Here is a 6,000-nt window from a genome sequence, read left to right on the forward strand (position 1 = left end):
AGAATTTGCCCTTTAAACCGGTGTTCCATAACCGTCTTGCTCCGACCGAACGATGTTTGAATTTCATTGTGTTGATTTTCAAGCATTTGGTTCACGGTGTCCCATCCCCGACACAAATCTCCCTTGCTATCACCCAACCACCTCTTGAAGACCGCATGTGCGGATTCAACTCGGTTAGTCGTGGTGCAACCAAGATGTCTAACTCAATTTGTCCAAGCGCACACGACTTTTTCTCTAACTTTGTCAAGAATGGTGGATTCGACATAATGACAAAAAGTCTTAAGGGAACCACACAATGACCTAAAGTGTACCAATTTCTCGGTATACACATCTTCGGAGTAGGCATCCAAAATTTCCCTCCATGCCGCCATTATCCTATCAACCACAACACCGGCTTTAACAATTTTACCGTTTTCATCCGGCCTATCTTTTGTCTCAACCGCGGGTTTCAACTTGCTTCTCACGTTGTAAGTTATGTGATACCGGCAAAGTAAAGCGGTAGATGTCGGAAAGACGGTATCGACCGCATTCATCAAAGCATTGTCCCGGTCGGTGACAATGACGTTTGGCATAACCGCTTGATCAACTAACAAAGACTTGCAAATTCCCAAGGCCCACGTAAAGTTGTCTTCTTTTTCACACTCCAAAAAAGCAAACCCCACCGAATAAGTCTTGTCCGTCGAGGTAACACCGACTATCTCTAGAAGCGGGAGCCTATACTTGTTGGTCTTGTACGTCGAATCCATCACAAGAACGGTTGGAAATGTGTCGAATAATTTGATACTTTCGGGATGAGTCCAAAAAATATCACGCACGGTAACTTTGTCCTCGGAGGTTCGGAAGCTTGAAACATAATTTTTATCGCCTAGAAGTTTCAAAAGTTGTTGCATTTCCGACCGAGGGCCCATATTTAAAACCTTGAGATTGTGCCGTTCATTGTAAACTTGCTTGATATTTGAAACGCTATCCGGTTTCTTACGCTTCAAATCGGCAAGTATGTTGCGAGGCGCCACTTTGACTATCGTTAGGTCCGATATCACATTCCTCTCTTCGCGGGACAAACGACACGCCATTGGATGCCCGTGTAACTTGACATCCAAGGCATGATTATGCATTCCACAAATCACGGTTAACCGCCACAAATCATCAACCCTCCGAGTGGCACGCAACTTAAAGAGACACCCGCACTTTCTCGACCCCGTGTCCTCGTGTTTTAGCACCCGGTTTGATTGTACATAACTACCACCCCGTTCGCAATTCAAAACAACGAAAGCTTTCCGCCTACTATTTCCGTTGTCCGACCTTAAAATAACAATTGCAAATCCATTTTTGTTAGCTTCCTTCCGAACCCAATCAAGCAATTGTTCGCGATCGCCGAAGCTCCGATCAATTGTAAAATGTTGTCGAACATCGACCGCATTGATCATAGGAGTAACGTCATTAACCGGATCGTTATTAACGTTGAAAATTTCCGGAACTAATACTCCATCGTCTTGCACAATGTTGTCCGGATGCACCATACCTAACAAATGAATAAATTATCAAAAGTTGGCCAAAACTGTTTTTTTTTACTGCCAGGCCTATTTTCGGAAGTTCATTTCCGAAATATGTTAGGTAACATATTTCAGAAATGAACTTCCGAATTATATCAGTGTTCAGCAGAATTTTGTTGAATCAATGTAGTGAAATAGGGAATGAAATAAGTGATGTTTACCTGAAATTGTAGCTTTTTATGCTCCCTTTAACGTGATCAACGGTTTGAAACTTGATTTTAGGACGAAAAATGGATGGAGATTGATTGGGTTTTGTGGAGGGTTTGGAAAAGTGTTGGAGAAAAATGATGAAATAGTGAAGGAGGGAAATTTGTATATGCAGAAATATTTTCGGAAATGAACTTCCGAAATATTAACGGTTTTGACATCTTCGGAGGTTCATTTCCGAAGACAAAAAAAAATTCAAAAAAAAAGCGCTTCGGAAGTTCATTTCCGAAGCAGGGGTAGTTTTGATTTTTCGCTGGGGGTCACCCCCATAGGGAGGTGGGTAAAGAAAAAATCTAAAATAATTATCTGTTATACTAATGAGTTGAGTTGGACAGTAAATTGTCCAAATAATTTTTCTAATTTATTAATATTAAATAATTAAATACGAGTCATTATATTTTCTTCATAAAAATTACTCAATATTTTTATATTTTTTTAAAAACATAGATAATTTATTTTTCTATTTTTTAGCATCATAAAATAATAAACGATAACATCAACTAATAAAAATTATCTTAAAATACTAGCAGCAAATTAAGGTGCGTGACATAAAATTGTATCAGCTTCAAAATAACTAAAGAATGAAACATTCATCATAGCTCATTAAAATAGTAAAATGTTCAAGAAACTAAAATTATAACAACTAAGTTAAAATTATAATTGCAATTTTTTTTTGGATAGATTAGCAGATTTTTTGAGTTTGAGTCTGGTTTTACTCGAAACCCTACTTTCGTAACACCATCTAACACAATCCACCTGAAGTGGATCAGATTTTCAATGTCAAACATTTAACTCATTAAAGGCCCGTTTGTTTTGGCTTTTTTTAAAAATGATTTTTATAGTGTTACCAAATTTTGTGAAAAATTTTTTTACAAAGAAACTTTTTATAAAAGCTTCAAATGAAAATTTTGTTTGAATAGTTATTCTTAAAATGTGATTTAAGGTATTTCATCTATTTATAGGAAAAAAATTTGGATATCAAAATTTCAAAAAATCACTTAATTTTGAAACTATTTCAAATAGATTTTCATAAAAATCATTTTTGAAATACAACTTTTTGAAAAAATTATGATTTTGACTAAGTTTTGGTCTTCAATTATGTATGTTTATTTTATAAGATGTCAAAATTAATATTTCATTTTAGAAAAAACGAATATAAAAAAACTTGTGATATTTTGAAAAACGGTTTTAGAAAATCTACTTTCAAAAATACAAAGAAAAAATCCATTTTTTTAAAGGTGAAACAAACTGGCCCTAATATGCAAACAAAAAATCAACCAATAAAAAACACCACTCCACTAACAACCTTTTTTCTCAAGCTAACAACCTTTTTCTCCTCCTCTACCCGCCACATCGATCCTCCACATATATCAACAATTGACACTTAACTATTCTCAAAAATATTAAAAAGTATTCTAAACATATTACAAAGAGTATCACGCTCTAATAAAAAATAAACTAAAAAAAAAATCTTATTATCAACCTTCCAAGTTCCAAATAATAATATCTTCAATCCATTTATCAACCTTCTCACCCACCTTTTTACACGCACTATTCAAATATTTTTACCAGATTGATATTTTTCTCTCAACGAGTAACGAACAATCTTCCCCCACCATTTTCTAGTAAAGTTGAGTTAAACTCTCCCTTCCTCTTTATCCATGAACCACCATGCTCATTAAAAAAACCTATTGAAACTCATACAACATCGAAAATTAAACATATCTTTTAATTAGCACTAGATTAAATAATTATTTTCCTTTTACTATTAGATTTTTGGATACTGATTTGAAAGGAGTCATATATCAACTATCTTTACTTCTTTTAAACGCGTCTCATTCGGGTTCGGGTTGGAATTCAATCAGTGGCGGAGCCAGAAAAATTATAAAGCCTGGGCAATAATAACAAAATCAAACCTAATTTACATAGGAGCACAAAATCCCTTAATCAATTAACTCACAATAGAGATTTATCAGTGACATAAAAATCATATTATATGTATAAACAAAATATAGTAACAAACTCCAATTTAGAGCACATTAAATGACATGATCCAAAAGACCTTCTAGTGCAAAGGACCAATATCTAGCAAATTAAAACAATGATCCATGTCCCCAGCTATTCAACAAGCTAGAAATAAGATAAACTATAACGAGACCAAAAAAAATTAAAGATAGAAGACCGTAAAAGGGAAGCAAATATGGTGAGATTCAATTTGTTATCTCTTCAACATGCGAGTGAAAATATTTTTAAGCTGGCTTGCTACTTTAAATTCAAAACTCATTTATGAAATTTTGGCTCCTATTAGATGTTAGTATGTTACAACTCATATGACAAACCCAACAAATTTATTAGAACAAAAATACTATGACATGAGTCACGACAAACCCCAACAAACTAGCAAAAAATTTAACTCTACAAAATTTAGCAATCCATTTTATGACATATCTGATATGAAATTAACATCAATGACTCTACAAACTACCATTAGTCAATCATGAAAGCACCTGGTTCAACGACAGGGTATCTTAAAAAAATAAACTTTCGACAATTATAAAATAAGCAATATGACATACTGGCCCAAGTTCCACCAATATTTTCCTTAGCTCTGCAGCTCTAACCTATAAAACCGAACGATAAAATAATTTTAAAAGATTAGCTTTATTTTCATTGCAAACTGCAAATCAAAAGTCTAAAGACCCACCACTCCAACATTAATAAATCACTTCATTCATAGGTTTTAAAGGTACTTTCCTTGCTAGCAGCAACAAATCATTTCCTTCAAATGTTTCAAATGACAATCATTTCCTTTTAAAAATTCCACTTCCATATGAAATCATTTTTTCACTATCACTTTCACTCTAATACTCTGTCACTATAGTCCTAAGTTTTCTTGGTCTCTAAATGCATTAACTTTCTTCTTGGAGTAATTTCACGGACCAAACTGACCAAAACGAAAGAAAACACAAGGATTAAATTAATTAAGGAAAAGCTACTTCAATGACTTTAAACTCACAATTTGATAAATTCAGGAAGTATAGTAAACTAGTAATAGTAGTGAGTATAGCAACAGTGTCACATATTTAAAGATCATGACATGTTACTTGGTTCTAGTTGGTGTGACCTGAAACACAATTGAATCCAACCTTGTAAGTTGTAACTCACTTTGTTGTTTAAAAGAGCTTGCTTCAAAATCTCGACATTATCTCATGGCAGATATTACTCCAGAATAAAAGAGCTTGCTTCAATACTTCTTTCTTTCCTTCATAAGTCCAGTTAGTGAAACAATAAATAAGAACAATTCAGCACCATAATTCGTAAGAAACATAAGCGAAAAAGAAAAAAAAAATTGGTTGAGGCAATTTACCAAACACTTAGTGTGCAAGTTGCAAAACTGTGGTAACAACAACAATTCGATACCGATGCCATGACCAATGTATGAACAAAAATAACCAATTACAAACATAGTATAGTAAAGCAATTCATCAAACACATGGCAGGAAGAATATAAAAGAAATAAGTAATATGTAAAGCTTATTGTGTGGATAACTTTTGAAGAAGAAGTTATGTGGTGTCTATGATAAAATGAAATCAATGAGATAAGAATGAAACAAACCTCCTTTGAGTTCATTGGAGCCAGTGAAGAGTGAAAAAGAGTTGTCATCTTGTTCATCGTGTTGAGGGAGAGAAGAGTTCCATGGAAGTGATTCGAGACGGTCGAGCCCGGGCAGCTGCCCTAGGTAGCCGGGCGCTGGCTCCGCCACTGAATTCAATGACTTTAGCCCGAAAACTACACCGTGACTTTCCCCCTATCTCTCACTCCTACAATACTCTCTCTCATCATAATTTTTCTTTTTTCTTTATTTTATCTTTTACAAAAAATATCAAAATCTGCCTAAAATTATCAAATCAATCAACCTAAACGTCTCATTGAACCTTGTATTATTATTATTTTTTAAATATTGCAGTGTAATTATTTGTCATACTCTTTTTTTTTTTTTTTAAAGTGTTGAGTTGGACAGACTTAATTTTTATAAGATATACTAATACTTAAAGTATATAAAACAATAATATATTCATGCAAAATTTATTTTGTGATTATATTAATAGCCATGTAATTTATAGAGTTGTTTAATTTAAAATAAATTGTCTCTTTTATGCAGTTATAAATAATCTAAGGTAAATTGCGTGACAGAAAAAGAGAAGTGTGGAAATGGAATATGTAACACCTTAAAAGTAG

At 33.5% G+C, this 6,000-nt stretch overlaps 1 long non-coding RNA gene across 2 annotated transcripts; it reads right to left on the reverse strand.

Moving 5' to 3' along the window:
• Positions 1-3,866: 3,866 nt before the first annotated feature.
• On the reverse strand, positions 3,867-5,605 carry LOC131618206 (uncharacterized). Of its 2 annotated transcripts, XR_009288762.1 has the most exons (4): positions 5,377-5,605; positions 5,128-5,154; positions 4,926-5,022; positions 3,867-4,704 (listed from the first exon to the last, which is right to left on the reverse strand). It is a non-coding gene; the product is annotated as an uncharacterized LOC131618206 (long non-coding RNA). The 2 variants fall into 2 exon arrangements; XR_009288761.1 differs by lacking the exon at positions 3,867-4,704 and having other exon boundaries at positions 4,721-5,022.
• Between the last annotated feature and the right edge of the window lie 395 nt (positions 5,606-6,000).

The sequence above is a fragment of the Vicia villosa genome, linkage group LG7 (assembly GCF_029867415.1).
Source record: "Vicia villosa cultivar HV-30 ecotype Madison, WI linkage group LG7, Vvil1.0, whole genome shotgun sequence".
NCBI lineage: Eukaryota > Viridiplantae > Streptophyta > Magnoliopsida > Fabales > Fabaceae > Vicia > Vicia villosa.